Genomic DNA, 17,414 nt, shown 5'->3' with positions numbered 1-17,414 from the left:
GGGGGCAGCGGGGATTTGGTAAGTTTGCCGGGATGGATCTGGTGCTGGCTGCAGACCTTAGCCGGGGACCGCTGCCGGATTCGGTCTGCCCCCAGCATGCCGGGTCCCCTGCAGAGTTGGGCTAGCACAGCTGTCCCTGGGATCAAGGGCAGAGCCTTCGCCTGGGAAGTTGGAGATCTCATTCTGCTCCTGAAAGTGGCTTCTTCACATACCAGCTGGATGTATGGTACGTGTTACAGAGAGAGAGAGAAAGAGGATTCGTGCCCTGCAGACACAGAACACTGGCCAGGAGTTACACGTTGCCGCTCCAAATGTGATTCTGCGTAGAAAAAGTTGAGGGAGCAAAGGGATCCATTAAACCAGAGGCTTCAGTCGTACAAAAAGCATTTTGTGTACAGTGTCAACTCACAGTCAGAGCTGTGCATTTTGATCAGATTTTCAAGGTCGGATGGAAACTTGATGGTCATCTGGTCTGACCTCAACTGGTTTTCAGGCTTTCACCGTGTTTGCTGTTATTAAAAGAGAAGCTCTGCAGCAGGGCTCCCTGAGTTCGGTTCAGGAAGGGCCACTCACTGGGCAGGATCTGGCCCTGGGGCTGCGTAAAGAGAAAAAAACCTTCGGGAGCTGGCACAGGTTGTGTCTGTGCATTTCTCCCAAAGGAAGAGTGCTCTGGAGGAGAGCTGATACCTGTTTGTTAGCTGCGTGTTGAAGTTACGCTGCTATTGTAAATTAAAGGTATGTTTTAAATGCAGAGCTCCACTCAGCAGAATGTTATAAAACTTTGGCTTTGTAATGTGGCAGGATGGGGGGTTTGGGGGAACTGCGGTAGTTCTGGATTTCAAAAAAAGAATTGTTACACGAAGGAGCTTGGAAGTGGAGAGAGGTTCCAGTAATGAAAAATTCTGATTAAAAAGATTGAATTCAGGCTGCAAAAAAGTTCAGGATGTGGCTTGTTTTCTGTAGTTAACCCCTTCTAAATATTTAAGGAAAAAAAAAAAAAACCACGAGAGGGAATGGAAATGGTGCTTTGTTTAAAAATAGGATCAGAGATTCTACTAAACACATGAAGAAATCCCACAGTTTATTGTACCCTGGGATCCCTCCTCTCAAACAGTCTCACCCTACTCGATGCAATCCTGGAAGAGCCAAAAATGAGTTTCTATTTTAAAAAAGTACACCTAGGATTCAGTAGCCTCCAAATTTGGTTTTAGCCCTCAAAGTCTGTGTCCAAAGCTCATGTCGCACACAAGCCATGACATGTATGCGAGGAAACAGGGAATCGGACCTGCAGTTACTTTAATGTGCAAACTGACCCCCGTCTGGAGAGAGACCCCCCAGCTCCTGTGTCAGAGCCACCGTGCGGCTGGCACAGCCTCCCCTCGCTGCCATGCCCTATGAGATCTCCCTCCCCGGGCCAGCAACGTGCCCGGGGCCTCCGAAACCCTGGATCCATCCAGCATGGACCAAAACACCCGGGGCTGGCTGCGCGCCCGAACGCAGGGGTTTGTGGGTGTATTGTGTCCTTGCATACATTTCCAGGCAAAACATATTACACCTAGCTTCGGATGCCAAACTTTTCCAATTATGAGAGAGCAGTAATTCACCAAGGAGTAAGTATTCCTTCAATTTCCTTTGCTTGGAAATGATACCGAGAATCTGTTCTGAATGGAGGCAGACGAAAAATGCTACATGTTAATGCATATTCTGGGTTAGCTGTCTTTGTTAAATTAGAATGAATGCTGCTCATTTCCCATCTGGTCCTCTTTGACATTACTTCCAGAATATATTCACAGCTCTTATTTGTACAGTACAAATGGCTGGCTGTAGTACCAACTTTACCTTTTATAGGCTGCTAAAATGTTGGTGCCAGATCACAAAATAACGTTCTACTTCTAGGAAGCATCTGTGGACATTACACGCTCCAACAGCTTTCTTTTTTTCCTCCTCTTATTTTCTTTAAATGTAACCATATATGTGAAGCGAGTTTGTTGTCAAACCAAGTGAAAGTTGACGGTTTGACAGCCCTGGAGCCTGCAATTTTCCTCGCACAGCGAGGATGCAGCAGGCAGATCAAGCAACGTGCTATCAGCCTTCTCATCTCTTCTGCACAGCCTTCCCCGAGGGCTGAAAGAGCAGATATTTCTCCATCTGCAGCTGCTCGTTGGTGCCTTTGCCGGCTGCTGTGCCGAGGGATTTGTGCTCTGGATCCCTGCACACTCTGGCTTGCCCTGAAAAATACCAATGCAACAGAAACCGAACAGCTCTCAGCCAGCGCTGAATCCGGTGCTGCCGACCTAAGCTGGTTTTCTGATTATTCCTAAATCTTCCCATCCGCGAGTGTTTGTTTCTGGCGGTTTCCTTAGCAGGCTCCCCACTCCAGCCACCTCCGCCCCTGCCCTCCGATGCGTTTCAGACCTACCTTGGTAAACAGAGTGTTGTGATCCGAAACGCCCACATTTGTCTGCCCGGAGTGACCAAGGGCTGCAGCACCGCGCCGGGAATTCTCACCATAGCAACTACCACCATTGACAGAATTTGGTACTTATTAAATAGGCTGTTTGTTTACCTCTCGGGCTGTGAGAGTAGGCTACAACCTGCGGTGAAACACCACGAGCCAAACAATGCCGGGCTGCCGCTGCTATCTTCATGTGTAAAACAGATAATTACTGTGTTCTGTAAATGAAACAGATATGGAAAGCCTGCGTGGGGTAGGAGTGTTGAAGAAGTAGGGTGACACGGTATTATTATCAGAAGATCAGGAAGCATGCTCGTCAGACGCTTGATGGATCCAGCAGAAAGTGAGGGGAAGGAAGGTGGGCTGGAGACACTTTCCGTACCATCACCTAATTAGAGCATTTCTGCAAGAGGGACAGGTCCAAGCCCCATTCTCTTCACCTTTTAGGGGAGCACTTTAGCTGTCTGGTCACAGATGAGATGCTCAGGACTTTGTGCAGGCAGGTGCTTGTAGGGAAGGAGGGCAAAGGGGAGGAATACCTCCGTGACAAAGGTGAGCCTGGAAACCAGACTCCATAGCTCTGCTGACTGCAAAAAAATAAGGACTCCACAGGCTTTTATTAACACTTTACTTTTGAATTAACCTCTCTCCTTTCTTTAGGCGGTAATTCTTGCTCTTTTTTCCCCTCACCTTATCAGTTTGCTAATAGTCCTCTCTTCTGTGCTGGTGCTAAACCCTCTTTTCACTTACCTTAAGTAATTAATAAAATTAAACTCAAGAAATTGTGCACGGATATCCCCAGAATGGAACTACTCCTTCCCTTTAAAACCCAAAGAAGGCTTTTTAGGACTGGAAACCTGCCACGTGAGCTGGTCTGATGAGGGGCATTATTTCTCCATTCGTAATGGCAAGGAGAGGAAAGCCCTGTGCTCTTGTCTCTGTTCCCCCAATTCTTTCAGCATCTGATTAATTTTAAATGCAGAATGCTTTCCTTAAGGGTGCCCTGAGCATGAGGCTGGGGAGCTGTTTCCGCTCCTCATCTCCTGGCTAACAAAAACCTCAGTTATTTTTAATTCAGCATCAGGGAGGAGGGATGGAGAACACTGCTGTATCCCAGCCGGGCATGGGTGCCCTCCTGGGGGACTTCGAGGTTTGGCTTCTTGTCTGAATGTGCCCGTGGTGGGAACCAGGGGATCTGGTCTCCACAGCTGGGCTCTTCCCTGCTCACAGCAGCAAGGAGATGCCCCAGAAGGCAATGGGGAATAAACTGCTGCAGCAGCAATGGTTTCAGCTACCAGGATCCTGGGGGGGCTTGTGCAGGCTGAGCCACCACAGCTTTGTTGCCACCACCCAGGGTGCAGCTCTGAGCACAGCTGATCTCACCCAGACCCACACCTTGATGTATGGAGTAGCGTTGCGGTTCACTTGGACATCACAGCCCTTCATGACTTCAGTATCCTCTGATTCTGGGTGCTTGACTTGAGATAGTAAAGATTTCATTTTCTGAAGTGCTGGACTCTCCTCACTGTTGCTGCAATCAGGGCAGAGCACAGCAAAATTGTCAAATTAGAGCCTCCAGTTTGGTTAGAGACTGGGGATAGCAGCGGCATACCCGGAGGGGAGAGGTTATTGCTCTCCCTTTGAAAGGACAAGGATGGAGTTCAGCAAAGGTATGAGGTTTAAGCAAATGCTAATGGTGAGCCTGTAAATGGGTGATCAGATTAGAGGGAGAGCTGCAGGCTTTTACGTGTGGGGACAAGCAGAGTTATGGGGCAGCTACTGACCACGGGGCTCTTGCTTTGGCTGCCTCTGCCTCTCAGAGAGGTGCTGCTGCGCCTTGTTTCCAGGTTGGTATTTTGCTCTTGTTCCAGCTTTCCCACTTACTATGACCAGCCACATTTCACATTTCAAAGTATTTTTCTACTGGTTGTCATAAGAGCAGGGGTATTACCCAAAATGTCATCTTGACTGTTTCAGAATGACCATAGGAAAGACCTTCAATAGCTAAAATTTCTTCAGTGCCGGACATTTGATGGTGCTTAAAGATACAGAGATGTTGAAAGATGGGTTCCTGCTGTTCAGTTCTGCAAGGAGAGGGGCAATGGCATGTGTGGGGCTCTGATGGTGTGGTAATTCCCTGCTCACCCAGAGGAACTTTCAGTCAGCCTCGTGTGGGACTTAGTACAGAATAAAACCATGGTCCTTTGGAAATTCACCATAAGTTCCCATGGATTCAGGGACACTCAGAAAGCGTGTCTGCTCAAGAAGTAAGCAATGTGCAGAATTCATTGCATTAAACAGAAAAAAATATTTATATGTTAATTTTGTACATGCATTAGCTAGGTAAGACGGAATACATTTCCTTCGCCAGATTATTTCTTTCTGCTTTTCTACTTCCATGATTTCTGATGAACTGCAGTTCCCCAACTGCGCTTCAAAATATTAAGGAGAACAGTTGCAGAAAGTGTGGAGTTGTACACCAGAAGAAAACTGACCCATTTTCTCAGTTTATACGAGGGTCCCAACCTGAGACTTTCGCTGAACTCAAACCATCCCTGAACACCAGCATCGTTTCTGGTTACTGCTTTACAATATCACCGGTGGCTTTCCTGGGGACCCATTCAAAGTGGGGACTGCTGTGCATCTGTACGTGCAGGATTTCCCTGCGGGGAGGGAAGGACCCGACTTAGCGCATATTAACCCCGCTGTTCCCTTCCTCCCGCGGCCACGGTGCTGGGCTGTGAGGGAGGCGGAGGGAGGTCAGGAGCTGAGCCTCTCCCCTCCCAAGCCCTGAGCTGTGGGACTCCTGCACATCCCCCTGCCCAGGTTAAATATGCTCCTTCCCACTGTGAAGCTGCATATCCATGATTTGGGGCTGAAGAGAAACTGGGCTTCAGGGGCAGGTGAGCCCAAACCAGACCCGAAGCCCCACATTTATCCTGGCCCAAATACCTGGGAGACAACTGCTACGGATTAGACAATAAGTCCCTTTGTTTCCCATTTCTGACTCGTCCTCTTTTACTGCCTCACGTTTCCAGCAACGAATGAGTCCAACTGCCAGTTCGGAGAATTATTTTTGTGGCAGAGCGTGCCTGATGGAAGAGACACCCATTGCTATCCATTTCCATTAGCAGCCTGTCAATAGAAATTAAATTACATGAATAAGGCGCTATCAGTGCCAACATCACTGCAGGAAAACATTAATTAATCCTCATTTACATTAGTCAGTTCTACCATCAAATAGACTCTTCTGTTGCTACAAAAGACATTTCCACAAATGATTGTTGCTGTCTGATAAACAGATTCACAGAACCTCACTGACTCACTTGTTGGGCACTCGCCATCACATTCGGGGTCTGAACGAAGCAAATGCTTTGTGGGATCCTATTCAAAGCCCAGGTTGAATGTTGGGCCGCCGAGTTCTATTCAAACCAACCCAGACACTGAAGAGGTGGGGCTTCAGGCTTTAAAGAAAATAAATCCCCAATTAACTTACAACAGTCAAAGCAAATTTATTTTTGTAAGGAGTTCGTGATGTGCCCGTCACCATTATATCTAAACATCACTAAGGGTCTCATGATCTTTCAGAGGGTGCTATACAATAGGAGGAAAAAGAAAGGGGACTGATCCTGCCCTTCTGGCTCAAGAAGGAAGATTAAGAGCTAAACTCTTTCCCGAGTGAACGTTTAAGACAGACATGCCCTATTTAAATCACAGGCTGTCTTTACTTTGGGATTTTTGAGCCCTGCTGAAATCCAGATTTGCAAACAGGCTCTGTCCTCACTGCAGACGGAATGAAGCTCGTACATCCAAACACTGCTGCCCTTTGAGGGGCTCCACGCCCCAGCTTTGCAGCGTGGCTCACCTCAGGGGGCCGGGTCCCCAGCTGCCTGCCCTCCATCTGGGGAAAAGAAAGCAAGGAGCAGTGCTGCTGCATCAGGAGAGCTGCCTTCTGTAGCCAGCTTTTGGGAGATAAAGAAAACACGGTGCATGATCCACAGCAGGGGATCATCCAGTGCAGTAGAAGTGACAACAGTGTCACCGTAAAGAGTCTTCATGACCCCAGAGGCTTCCCTGATGCTCCCACATTCTCATCATCCTATCCATCCTTTGAGCTGGCACAACTGACTTCACCACCAAACACCATAGGCAAGGATGTGCAGGATTAGCAATGCAAGCCTGTTTCCAGCAGGCCTCAGTTTCCCTCCAGGGCACCTCCTGGGCAGGGAGGGTCTGCAAACTGGGACGGGTCAAAAAGAGGTTTGGAGAGGTTAGGTGCCTGCTTTGGCATTGTTCCTGGACCTGGACGCTGGATGTAGCAACATTTATGTTATTTCCAAGTTCTCCCTTGGATGTGGAGGGAGCACTGTGACCTGACCATCAGCCCCAGATGGGGCACGTTGTTGCTCCAGGAGCTGTGCAGGTATCGGCTCAGGCCGTGCGACGTACCAGGCAGAGCTGGTCACTGAGGGTGTCTCCACCTCTGGTGGAAGCCACAAATGAAGACAACCATCCTGGTGGCAAGAAACAGAGGGATGAAAAAAGAGAAGTGAGGAAAAAGCAAAGAACATGCCAGAATGTCTCTGAATCATGGCAATGACTTTCTAAATAAGTTGCATTTCACGGCTGGCTTTGCTGGCCACTGAGGTGACCGAGTGTACCAGCGCCGCAAATATTTTATTCTACTTTGCTGCAGGAGACAAATTGGTCTAATGGGAGGTGGGAATGGGTGGAAATGGAAATTGCGATCACCAGCAGCTTTTGCCAAGAGATAAGCAATGCCATTAGCAGTTCTCTGTGGCAGATTGCTGGGTCATGGGCGCTGCTCCTCCTGCCTGAGCGTTCAGGAGAGCGCTTTGGCCAGCCACCACCACTGCCGGGGAGCTGTTTGGGGGCACGGAGCTGCAAATTCCTGTCTCTGCTGGAGGCCTATGTGCTTGTGCTCAGGGTCTTTCTTTTGCCCATGTGGAAAAGTAGTACTGGTATGGGTCTGTACACTGAAAAGCGCTATTTTGAGCCAGTGATGAGGGACAGAGAAATAACAGAAAAATCAGCCTAAAATCTCTGGATTTTGGTAGGTTTTGCAATCCTATTCAGTGCTTTGGCTGTATAGTGTCTGGCACAAACTGCTGGTTACTGTAATAAGTCTCTAAATCTACTGTGAGTGCCCGTCCACTTCTTTCCTTCCTTTCACAAGGCATGTGTTCGGCCGCCAAATGACTATATGGGGATGTATTAAGCAATAAACAGCAGACACCAGATAAAAAAGCTTAGCTGAGAGAAAGATAAGGCAGTATCCACACAATCAGTGCATGCACAGGCAAAATTGAGAATAGGAAACGTGGGATGCACCACACGAACACTGTGCACGAAAGCAAAATATAGCCCATAACCCTCCTGACATTTAGGGTGAGGAAGCGGAGATGTAAACAGCATCTATTTATTGGTCCTGCCCCAGCACAAACTGTCCTGGGAGTGCAGGGATGGGCAGTGGTTTCCACCCTGGGTGGGAGATGCTGCAATGGGGCTTTGAAGCTCTGCAGGTCCATGTAGGGGATGCTTTCTGCGCTGCCCAGCCTGGTCCTGCTGGGTGTAGGTGTGCAGATCATCAACCTCCTGCTCCATCTCTCTCTACGCCTATCGATCTATAGGGAGAGAGTGTTTCAGTGCACGTCCCGACGAAGCTGATGCCTGAAAAGATCTCTGCAGGAGATAATGGTGAGCAGCTCTCAATGAAAGCGTGAGCTAAATCTGATTCACAGCGATCATTTGAAATGTGCTACCCAGTCATCTGCTACCTTGTACTGCGTGCCAACACTGATATAATGAACCGCTGATCGTTCACTTAATAGCTACACTGTGGCTGAAAAGCTGGGGACTCCTACATCATGTAAATTTGCCTAGATTTCATACGCCTACTGGTGACCTCCAATCCCTTTTAAAAAGGTTTAGTTCCTCTGAATAGAATGGATTTATTCTGTTTTTTCAGTGAGGTAAATGAAACAGGAGTCAGGTCCCTAATGTTATGTTAAACTGCGTTGAATTATCCATGGCAGAAAACCTCAACTCAGGTAAAATGGCAGGTATATAAGATTTTTAAATTATTATCTCTAGCTTTCCTTGCATGAGCTGCTTTTTTTCTCTCCATAATTAAGTCTTTACCCACTTTTCCAGATCATGAACCTTTCTGCTTCAAAGCCAAGGATGAGGATGTGAGGGCTGCTACTCCAGGGGATTTTCACCAGGCAGGACAAGTAAAATTAGGAGTAATCAGATAAAAATAATGTGGCACCATGAAAGACTGATAGTGCTGAAAGCAAAGAAGAAACTGTGGATAGTCTTACCTCAGGGGTTTTAAAATGCAGTGATTTAAAGAAACCAACTGTGGTATGTGCTAAGACATCAAAGCCAAAAATCACCTTCAAATAACTCATCACCTTAGAAAATGCCCGTTTAATTGAAAACAACCTCCTTAACCGAACTCAGAGACTGGTTTCAGTCAAGACCCCGTGCCATCTGGCCAAGGCTTCGTTCAGCACGCAGGGGGGATGTCTCCCACGTGGCCAGTATTCCTATGGCATGGTGAACAACCTGGTGTCCATGTCCCTTGTGCTCCCTGGCTTCTCCCACAGCCTGGGGATGGGCAGCCAAGCAGGGTGCAAGGGGAAAACCCTGCCCGGTGGCAGTGACAGAGGTGATTTCCTTCTCTTTTCCTCCTGGACGCGAGGTGAATCCAGCTGGCTGGAGGCTCGGCTGATTGTAAGACAAGGTGGCAGGTTCTTGCCTCCTGTGCTGCGTGCCACCTCCCTCCAGCCCCTCAGTCTTGGTGCTCCAGGAGGGGCTGGGGTCTCGCTGGGAGCACACAGGGCTCTGGGGAGCTTTTTCAGTGTCTACCGAAGAAAGCAAGCGTTGAGTGAGATGAGGGGGAAGAGATGGTCTGAGGAGGGTGTTTGAACACCAGGCTGGAGAAACTGTTTCTTCCTCTGCACCTGCCATCATGCAAATTGCACAAAGTATGTGGCAAATTACTCGCATGCAATTTTTTAGTGTATTCCTCATTTTCTATGTGCCCAGCATGAGACGCTCATTTATTTCACTGTGATAAATTGCCACCACACTTTATAGCACCTGAGTGCCTTCCACATGAAGTGGAGAACCAAGGTGAAGTCCCTGGGCATGAACGATCGTTGCATTATCTGCTGTCCTGTCCCTTCATGGGTCTGCTGAGCATGCATGTACATGTGCACCAGGGGAGGGAAGAGAGGGGAGAGGTGGGAGATGGCCATTGACTTGTCTGTGCTTTGGTGGGGATATAAGGGCACAAGCACTGGATTAATAATTGACTTCAGATTTCCAGGTGTCTGAGTGCTCACAGCCAATGCAAAGCCTTTATGTTCAAACCACAAAGTCTGCTTGCTGCTATAAAACATGGAGCATTCAAAACAATCTCAAGCTGAGCACTCCTAGTAATTGGGAAAGTGGCAATTTTGACCTTAATCTCCCAGTTTCTCCTTTTTCCAGCTGACAAAAAGAGGTAATGCCACCAGCTTTCTCAGGCAGTCATGCTAGTGGGCTCATCAATGCTGGCAAAATGCTCAGCTACTGCAAAGAGCAATTGTTAGCAATGGGGCAAGAAAATTGAGGTGATGATGTAGTTAAAAACATCCTTAATCCAGCTGTTTTACCTGTGCAGTACTTGGTTTTCCAGTCCCATTTATAGTTTCAAAGATACGAACAGTTCCTTACCAGTCCATGAGAAATAAGAGGGGAAAAAAAGGGTCATCTTCAGAGAGTGCAGTGATCCTGGGATGGTTGTTCATTGACTCAGTTAAAGTAACTTGAAAGACTTTCTACCTTTAACGTGAGTTACATCTCAAATGAGACACAGCAACATAGTGGGGTGAAAAGCTGCTGTAGAAAAGAGATGGATGGAAAGGATGGTGAGATACTGAGTACATTTGGGTACACACGCTTCTTATTTATGTTGCTGTAATCCTTGGAGGCCTAGCTGTGGTTCAGCACCACATTTTGCAAAGTTCTTGTTGGTTCTCCTCCTTTGTTGTACATTTGCTTTGAGATAACAGGTAATTGCACAGGAAATAGAAGTTGGGCAAGAGACCAGGACAGGCTTGTGCTGTCAAAGGCTACCCAGAAAAAGTGAGGTGTTTCTATGGATAAGTACATGCCAGACATCCCATCAGAATCATGTTTAATCAGTTAACAGTGATGACCCCCCTAAAAATTGCCATTTGCCTTAGATAAGACATATCTCTCTGATAACCTCAGTATTTGCCTTATTCAAGATATTTCCCATAACGAGTACAATGAACTAGATGCTGTTTGTTTAAGCAAAATTATTTATGTAGGGAAGGCCGGTGCTGTGACTCTCATACTCGCAGGTGCTCTCGGCTAGCTGACGGTCATAGCGATGTCCTGTCTCAAAGGAGACATTTCCCACAGGGCTGCGGTGAGCTGCCCTGGGCCCCAGACTGGAGCAGCGAGCACAGCACCTCATGGGTTTTCTCACCCATGGCCCCTGGGAAGCTCACCCAGATGTCTGCTAAAGCCCAGCTTACGATGGAGAGACTGAGCAAAGACGTCAATACATTTTTATACAATGTTTTCAGCGTCTTTTTGCAGTTTTCAACCAAGGTCTTCCCTGGTTTTCAGGTGCCTTGGTGGCTGTGGCCAGGAGAAGGCGGTGGGCAGGGAAGGGCAGGGGCGAGGATGTGACTGGGTCCATTGTTTGGGGGACACGGAGGTGGACTAGAGCTCGTGTGGCTGGGAAGGACAAGGTCGTGTCCACAGCCTGTGTCCTTCTTACCTGGCAAAGCAAGATGTTGAATGTAGGAGACATTTCTATGCAAGCCAAGAAATGAAGAAAATGCTGTGGAAGGGAAATGGAAGAGGAAATCTTCTACTGAAAGCAAGGCAAGCCTTCACCCTCAAGAAAACTTCTGCAAAAGAATCAGCAGAGATTTTAACTTTTTCTCTGTAGTTTATAAATATATATATATGCATGGATGTGTGTGTGTGTGTGTGTGTATGTCAAATCCCCCAGCCCAAGCATGGTATGCTGACCACTCAATTGAACCTGTGAAGAACATTATACAGACCTACAGACCCAGGAATGACAAGGATTTTACAAGGGGCATATACACACACAGGACCCTGAAGCCTAATAAGGAAACTCTTTACCATTTGTTTAAAGACTACATAATTTATGTTTTTCATCATCTCACAGAGGAGAGAAGGTTGTTTACTTTGATTTGTTGATGCAGCAATTTTAAACATACGGTATGGTATGTGGAGTCTATCTGGAAAAAAACCACACCTTATTGATTGTGGTGTAACCAACCCAAAAGCCATGGCACAGAAAACTGTGTGTAAAGGATAGAGAGTGTACTGTTCTCACTCATGTTATGCACCAGAGCCCTTTATGCAATGTTTGTGATCGAAGACACCTTGCAGGAAGAATTACAGGAAAAGTAAAAAGAAAGGTTAAAAATGCCAGATTTGAGGTGTGCCTTGGGGACAGAAGGAGGGAGAGGTACCCAGGGAGTCACCACAGGCTGCACAGCTCCCTGACGCCGTGGGTCGAGGTTCAAGCTCTCAGGGGCAGGTAGCTGTGAAACCAGAGGAACAACACCGAGGCGACTCCACGGAAAATCTGCAGTGATAAATTGTTTGTTCTTAATATAAGCAGGTTCATAAACCAATCTGATCCCTGAAGCTTGAGAGAGACCAGATACCAGAAAGCACATTTTCAGCTGCAGAGCTGGCAGAAATCGTACCTGGGATCCTGACCCAGGTATAGCGTTACATCGTGCTTCCAACAGGTTTGATTACTCGCGATGTCCTCCCTAGGTTACCCAGCATTGTCACGTACGGTGAGGCTCTCAGAGCTAAAACAAGCTTTGATTTTGTCATTATGTCTCGGGTGCACACAGTCTGTCTGACGGTGCTTTGGGAGCCCAGGGTGCTCTTTGCTGAGCTGCCAAGCAAAGCCCCATCAGCCGTGGGGCTGACCGTGGCCCCTCACCACTACCTGCAGCACGGAGGTGGACAACTGGACCCTGCAGCTGCCCCTTCTCCAGGGGAGCCTGGCCAAAAGATCCTCTCTTGTTTGCAGAGTGGGTGCAGCAGCGATGCTAACCCCAGCTTGGCCGTGGGTACCAAGCCGAAGCCGGGGTGACCCCATGATTTCCCTCTGTGCATGTCTCATCACCCCATCCACCCCTCAGTCCGTACAGCGAGGAGTTTAAAGCCCCTCCTGTTGCTCCGGTACCCTTGCATCTTCCCTTGTTTTCATTTGCAGTACACAAGCGCGCTGATGATTGTAAGTGGGGACAGCAGATCTTCAATTCTTCAAACTTTTTACAAGAAAAGAGTGCACTTTGCCTAATATGGGCTGCTCCCTGGGCTCTTTGCTTACATCTATAATTTTAAACAGAAGGAGTGGGTTTTGCTGGTGGCTTTTGTTCCCTCCTTGCTCTCATTTGTTTTACTGTAAGGAAAATGTGGCCATGTACTCTTACTTTGTGCAAAGGGCTCACGTTCAAGCAACAGAGGAGAAGTAACAATTTAAGCTTGATAGCACATTTTCATGGACCTGATATGCAAATGGTAGATATACACTGAAAAAGCCAGATTCTGTCTTCAGTTCCAGAGCCAGATTGAAGTAGGTGGGCTAACCGAAAGAAAGATCTAATTCAAACCACTAGCTTTGTTTATAGCAACTGCTTTTTCCATCCTGAATGCTCTTAACATAAATTGTTACTCTTTTTTTTTTCTTTTTTTTTTTTTTTTTGGGGTAATGCTTGTCTTTTATGTTTACATCTTAATGCAGCTGGGAATTTATTGGCAATATCTCTTATCAGAACTTCTTGCATTGTGCCAAACATTTCTTGAGGCATTTTGTAGAGTCAGAAAAAAAAACGTTTTCATGCAGGGACCCTTCCCTGTCCTGTAGCTTAGCTTTTTATTAGAGGTCATGAAAGCAAGATATCAAGCAACAAAGTGGCTAATGGCTAGAGTGGACTAGGAAAATCCTCTTATCTTTTCCTCTTTCCTTTTCCAACTGAGATATTTTTTGACAAAATGTAGTTTTAGCTGCATTGAAGCATTTTGACTTTCCTGAGAAAACCCTGGATTTCTTTTATGGAATAGAGAAAGGCTTTTTTATGTAAAAATTACTCTCTCGGCTAGCAAAAATGTTTCAGCAGAAATGTTTAAATTTACTAATAGCAGTGTGCCCTCTGTTCCTATCTATTAGTAGGATATATTCCAGTTAGTACTTGAAATTAAATAGACAGCTATTAATACAAGGTAGTTTCAGCCTCTGAATTCTTATGTTCAGATGATTCAGTCTGAATTTTCTTTGTTTATGGAATAATCCTTATTTTCTCGTTTGGGAGATGCACTTACTTTACCTTCAACACCCATTTTGCACTGAAGACGTAATCAGTTGCCAAGTGTGAACAGCACAAACATGCAAATGCTTTTCAGCATCTCCCCGCTCTGTTCCCTTGGTTTACCCTGCAGTGATACCCAAGTTGTCATTATGAATACATATATGACCTGCTGTTATAATAAACAGCAACAGCTAAAGGAGCATCAGGCAGTGCGAGGGAGGGGAGGCCATCACCGCGTCATCTCTTTTGGAGACGTAGAGGGACTGAAGGTGATGCCTGCATGGCTCAGCGCAGTGGCCCAGGTACCAGCGTGGTACAGGGTGGTGTGACACCCTGCGCGGATGCACCAGCCCAGGCCAGTGACCCATCTCCAGGGTCATTAGCTCCAGCCATGCTGAGTTTCAGGCAAACCCACCCTTCCCACTCCTCCCTCCCAGCGACTTGCTCCTGCGCTGCTCCATCCTCTTGGCCGTGCTTGCAGGAGGGTACTGGGGTTTGGTGAGGACAGTGGCAGACATCAGATTTTGTCTGTGGGGAAAATGTGATTTATTTTTTTTTTTCTCCTTCCCTGTGTTATTTTCCAGCTGGATCAGTTTCCTGGGCTGGCTCACGGAGATGCCGCATGGGCAGGTACGTGGCGGGAGGTTTTCCCTGGTGCTGGTGAGGGAAAGGTTCAGGGACGCCGAGAGCCAGCCATGCTCTTGAACAAGACCCCTCACCCCCACGTCTTGGCCCAGGTGACCAGAGCAGCTTCTGGTGAAACGGAGCCCAACTGCCTCCAACAGGCTCTTGATTAAGCCATTATGTTTGTGACTAATTTCTTAAATATCTGCTTTCCTTCTTACGTTCTCTCAAGAGCCTCTCGCTCCGCAGTTGACTCACGCGCGAGCAGGTGCTGCTGGCAGAGACGGCACATGCCGGTTTCTCCACCCCTGCCTCCGTACCGAGCACCAGCACTGCTCCCCCAGCATCCCCCGTCCCCAGCATCGGGGGTGGATTCTGCCCAGGACTGTCCTGCTGCCAGTGGAGTCAGAGAAACAACGACATGAAGTAGCTCACAACATCCAAAGACCCATCTAGATGAAGAAAAAAAAAGGCAATTTTACTGTTTGCTTTACCTCTCAATGAGGAGGAGAGGGTTTTGCAGTGCACAAGGGGATTCTGGCATCAGAAAACAAAGCATTTTCCACCCAGACACTGTCTCATCATTTCTGTGATACATCTATATTTCTAAAGAAATCACCATTTTCAGTGCTGAGAACTGCATGGAGCAGGTTATGGTATCGCGGCTGGGTGATCGGGGTAGGTCTATGAACAAGTTGGTCAGCTGCGTGGCAAGGATGAGAACTGCATTTAAGTGCAGCTGTTACACCACTGACAAATGAACCTGCCCTCCTAACCAAGTCAGTCTTTCTCAAGGGAATGACAGGAGGAGCCAAACTCACACGATGCTGTCATGAAATAATCACTGGAGCACTTGTTCAAAAAATTGCAGGTCCTGCATTGCCTGAGAGTAACGTTTGGCAGCCTCAGCCCTGTGTGTACAGCTCACACCATGCGCCAAGACAAGGCATGGACACCAGAGATGGACCTCACTTTGCATTTAGGGAGAGGTCCCGGGAGGAAGTCAAGGGAAGGGGTTACATTTCCTTGAGTCAGGCATGGGCAAGGGGATTTTGCCTGTGATGCAGCTGCAGGGTGTATCCTCTGTCTTCTGATGAAGCCTTGCCATGATTAAGGCATGATTTGGGGTGCTGTAGGTTATGGGAGAGGAGAGGAGAGCAGTCAACCATGTGTCACACATCCTCTTCGTGGTGGTGTTCTGTTGGTGGCCCAGAGCTCACATCCTGGTGCAGCAGCTCCATCTGTCCGGAGAAGACAAGGACGGGTTGTGCAGGCAGATTCCCAATTGCTCTGCATGGATGCTGGCTTTGGCCCACTGGGACTGAAATGGCACAACCCAACTATTTTAGGAGCTACAGCTGCTCCTGAGCTCCTGTGAGTGGTTTCACAGCCTTAGACTGCCTTCTCTGGGGCTGGGGTCCCTGCATGGCATCAGCGAGGGCCACACAAACCACCCATCCCTGCAGCAGTGAAAGACATCACCTCAGAGAGCTCTGCAGCGTGAGGAGAAAGGGCAGCAGTTGCCTGTTTGCAAGGACCTCACACCATGTTATTAACATTTGGTGGCAAGAAAAACATCACCGGGAAAGACTTTCCTCCCCAGCGCAGGGGCACAGCTGTGCTCTGCATCGGGGCTGTGCTGAGCCAGGCGGTGGATCTATACAATTTCCAGACCCCTTCCTTGCTTGTCCTTAGCCTGGGGGAGCAGATGCAGCACCACTGAGCTCATTCCTGCTTTTCCTTCCATATTAGGCAGACCCCTAAGTGTCGTGCCCTTCGCAGAGCTAACATGATCTCCAGATAGCAGCAGATGGCACTCGACGGCTTGTGTTGTGTCCGCAACTCCTCGCGCACATTTTACCCTTCTCTGGGCTTCAATTCCCTCCCCCAACATTGTGCCCCATCACATCATCTCTTGGGGGTGCAACCGCTGGACCACGCTCTTTCTCCTGTTTAAAGATATACGGCTGCTGCTTGTGGATGTAGGCTCCTAATGAGCGGGTACCACTTGGATCAAGGCTACTGACGCTGTGGAGAAACGTTCCCCAGAGAGGTGGCAGAGATGTCTCTTCGCCTTGGCCAGTGGCCTCCCTGTGACCTGTACCAAACAATAAAAAAGACAGCAGAATAACTGAAAAATGACATATATCCTTTGTTCGCCTTGGCCTCCACTGACACCTCCTCCTCCCCTCCCGCACCGTCGGGCTGCAGGGGAGTGAGATCATCCATGCTGTCCCTTGCAGCGGGTCAGCCTTTGCTGGCCCACCTGGTGCTCATGTTGCTAAATATAACGAGGATGAGTGGCACCGGCAAGCACATCTAATTGTCACGCGGCAGATTTTTACTGTAGATGTCTCGTGCTGATTTACCACAGTAGTCATCTGAAAGATGGAGCGTGCACAGGATAAAAGCCTTGGAGATGCCTTACAGACACTTGTCTATAACAAGTGAAACTCACAGAAATTTGTCCTGGAAACAGTTGGATTTTGAGCCATTGCAAATGTTTGGAATATCTACACAACATATTTATCTTAGCTTGTGGCTTCAGCACGGAGCACAGTTCTGCAGTCTGTAACCATGGAGCGAGGGGGGTTTGCCTCTGTCTGGCAGAAGAAATGGCCTGGCGATCGGTTTTGTGTGATTAATGTAACCAAATGTTAAGTGTGCGCGTGGAACGGAGCAAGGCATTGCTCATACAACCCCCTCAACCTGGGTGAAGAGTCATGAATTTATTTTCTGGTGGGCAGAGAGATAAAACCTGCTTTAATGCACAGAGAAGTGACTTAACCCCAGGTATGCAAAAACAAGGGCTTGATTTCACATGGCTGATTTCCACAAATGAATCCATCATTTTGGCACTTAGTGTAAACCAGAAGATGGGAAACAATGGGCCTACTTGATAACAAAGAGTAGATTACATG

At 47.8% G+C, this 17,414-nt stretch overlaps 1 long non-coding RNA gene across 1 annotated transcript; it reads left to right on the top strand.

Moving 5' to 3' along the window:
• The first annotated feature begins 1,561 nt into the window (after positions 1-1,561).
• Positions 1,562-16,831, top strand: LOC142601899 (uncharacterized). Its single transcript, XR_012835472.1, has 3 exons — positions 1,562-1,610; positions 14,454-14,499; positions 16,250-16,831. It is a non-coding gene; the product is annotated as an uncharacterized LOC142601899 (long non-coding RNA).
• Positions 16,832-17,414: the final 583 nt, after the last annotated feature.

This window comes from Balearica regulorum, chromosome 5 (genome assembly GCF_011004875.1).
Source record: "Balearica regulorum gibbericeps isolate bBalReg1 chromosome 5, bBalReg1.pri, whole genome shotgun sequence".
Classification (NCBI taxonomy): Eukaryota; Metazoa; Chordata; class Aves; order Gruiformes; family Gruidae; genus Balearica; species Balearica regulorum.
This window is presented reverse-complemented; position numbering and strand designations above follow the sequence as displayed.